The sequence below is a fragment of the Malaclemys terrapin genome, chromosome 4, assembly GCF_027887155.1.
Source record: "Malaclemys terrapin pileata isolate rMalTer1 chromosome 4, rMalTer1.hap1, whole genome shotgun sequence".
Lineage (NCBI taxonomy): Eukaryota > Metazoa > Chordata > Testudines > Emydidae > Malaclemys > Malaclemys terrapin.
The window spans coordinates 121,295,097-121,297,899 of record NC_071508.1 but is presented as its reverse complement, the minus strand read 5'-3'; the positions used below and the strand labels follow the sequence as shown (position 1 = coordinate 121,297,899).

At 42.8% G+C, this 2,803-nt stretch overlaps 1 non-coding gene across 1 annotated transcript; it reads left to right on the top strand.

Annotated features, from left to right (window-relative positions):
- The first annotated feature begins 598 nt into the window (after window positions 1-598).
- LOC128837510 (U2 spliceosomal RNA) lies at window positions 599-783 on the top strand. The gene has a single exon (XR_008444955.1). It is a non-coding gene; the product is annotated as a U2 spliceosomal RNA (small nuclear RNA).
- Window positions 784-2,803: the final 2,020 nt, after the last annotated feature.

Genomic DNA, 2,803 nt, shown 5'->3' with positions numbered 1-2,803 from the left:
GGCATTGCAAGATATTTACGTGCCAGATGTATTAAAGATTCATATGTCCCTTCATTCTTCAACCATCATTCCAAAGGACATGCATCCATGCTAATGAGAGGTTCTGCTCAATAACGATCCAAAGTAGTGCAGACCAATGCATGTTCACTTTCATCATCTGAGTCAGATACTATCAGCAGAAGATTGATTTTCTTTTTTCGCGGTTCGGATTCTGTAGTTTCCACATCGAAGTGTTGCTTCTGAAGCCATGCTCCACACCTCATTCTTCTCAGATTTTGGAAGGCACTTCAGATTCTTAAACCTTGGGCCGAGTGCTGTAGCTATCTTTAGAAATCTCACTTTGGTATCTTCTTTGTGTTTTGTCAAATCTGCAGTGAAAGTGTTCTTAAAATGAACAACATGTGCTGAGTCATCTCCTGAGACTGCTATAACATGAAATATATGACTGAATCTGAGTAAAACAGAACAGGAGACATACTGTTTTACCCCAAGGAGTTCAGTCATAAATTTAATTAACACATTATTTTTTTAACAAGCATCATCAGCATGGAAACTTGTCCTCTAGAATGGTGGCCGAAGCATGAAGGGACGTACACATGTCGCTTCTCGGCTCTCTATGAGCTAAGATCAAGCGTAGTACCTGTTCTTATCAGTTTAATGTCTGGCACGTAAATATCTTGCAATGCCAGCTACAAAAGTGCCTTGCAAATGCCTATTCTCACTTACAAGTGACATTGTAAATAAAAAGCCGGCAGCATTATCTCCGGTAAATGTAAACAAACTTGTTTGTCTGAGTGACTGACTGAACAAAAGTCTAGGACTGAGTGGACTTGTAGGCTCTAAAGTTTTGCATTGTTTTATTTTTGAATGCAGGTACATAAAAAAAATCTACATTTGTAAGTTGCACTTTCACAATAAAGAGTTTGCATTACTGTATTGTATGAGGTGAATACTATTTTTCAATTTCTTTTATCATTTTTACAGTGCAAATATTTGTAATAAAAATAATATAAAGGGAGCACTGTACACTTTGTATTCTGTGTTGTAAATGAAATCAATATATTTGAAAATGTAGAAATAAATCCAAAAATATTTAATAAATTTTAATTGGTATTCTATTCATTAGCAATAAATCGCGATTAATTTTTTTGAGTTAATCGCATGAATTCATTCCTTCTTATACCAATGCCCTATTTTATGCATTTGTCAGCATGGTTTGCTAAATGATATTTCTTTCTCATGTTGCCCTGCTCAGCCCCCCATCAGAGCTTAAAGCAGCCTCGGGGTTATTCTAAATTGCGTGTGGTTGCCCAGGTGCCAAAGGGCTGCTCTGCCAGCCAGAGACCACCATGGATGATCTGCTTTATGTAATGTTTTTAATTAATTTATTAATGTAGTGAACCTACGTAGTTAATCTGCTTACCAGTGTAATAATGTTTTAGATTCCATTCTGGTTTAGAGAGAGAAACAGATATCATCGATGGGGCTGGTAGCAACACCTATTATTAAGGTTGCCTGACACTTCCCATTGCAAAACAGTTTTCAGTTGATTGTAACTTTGTCAATTTTTAGTCCTTTGGGCTGAAATGTTCCCTGCTGGGTATCTGCCTCCGGCTGAAATTTTTTAAATATTTTTTAATTATTATTTTAGTCAAAGCAGTTCAGCTGTTTTCAAGAGTGAAGCTGGAGAAAAATACATTGTTTTGCCCATATTAAAAGATTCTGGCAACCTTTTCTTTGAAAAGCTTTAGTGCCCCTATATTTGAAATTTGGCAGACAGGTGGCCTTGTGTCAGGGATGTAACTTTTACTGTCCCCGTGAAAAATTGCAGGTTGCACATAGAAACTTCAGTAGAAACGTTTTAGATTTTTAGCAGCTAAATTCCTAAAGATTCCATCTGCACTGGGCATACTGCAGCCTGGAGCTGAACAGGACTTTCCCTACATTTGCAGTTCTGGGTCTCTGCAAACTGTGGTGGGTCCAGGTCTGGGTACTTGAATGTAGAGCAGGGATTCTGTCTCTTCTGTGCTTTGAATAACCCCTCTGCTGGGTCCAGGAAGGTTGTAGGAGAAAGCTGTCTGCTTCAAATACAGCAGGGATACAAGCAGGGCCGGCTCCAGGGATTTGGATGCCCCAACCAGCCAAAAAAAAAAAAAAAAAAAAGCCGCAATCGCGATCTGCGGCGGCAATTCGGTGGAAAGTCCTTCACTCCGAGCGGGAGTGAGGGACCGTCCGCCGAATAGCTGGACCTGCCGCCCCTCTCCAGAGGGGCCACCCCAAGCACCTGCTTGCCAAGCTGGTGCCTGGAGCCGGCCCTGGATACAAGACAGACCTGCAGGGAGCCAGGGGTAGGACCTTAGGACAAAGAGTCTGCAAGAGAGGTTGGGACTGGAGGCTGACAGGGGATGGAATGGGAAACTGGGACAGTAAATTGGAGTTGGGGGGCTGGGTAGAGACTGGGACTGGGATCAAGGGAGGGAATAGGGAGGGGAGATTTGGTGGAGAGCTGTGGGGAGGGTGGGCAGACTGGGACTGGCTGAAAATATATCTGCGACTGAGAAGCAGTGAAGCAGAGGGAAGGAGGTGAGAGTGGAGGGAGATGGATCTGATGAGGAGCTGGGGTGCAGAGGGAGAATTGGGATTGGTTGTGCAAAGTGACTGGGACAAGGAGACAGAGGAAGCACTGAGACTGAACAAGGAGCCTGGAGAGGGAGATTGAGGCTGGGAGCCACTCGGGATCAGGAACCTGGGTGTGGGAGGCAACTGGAGGCTATCATTGTGGGGAGAGACAGATTGTATGAGG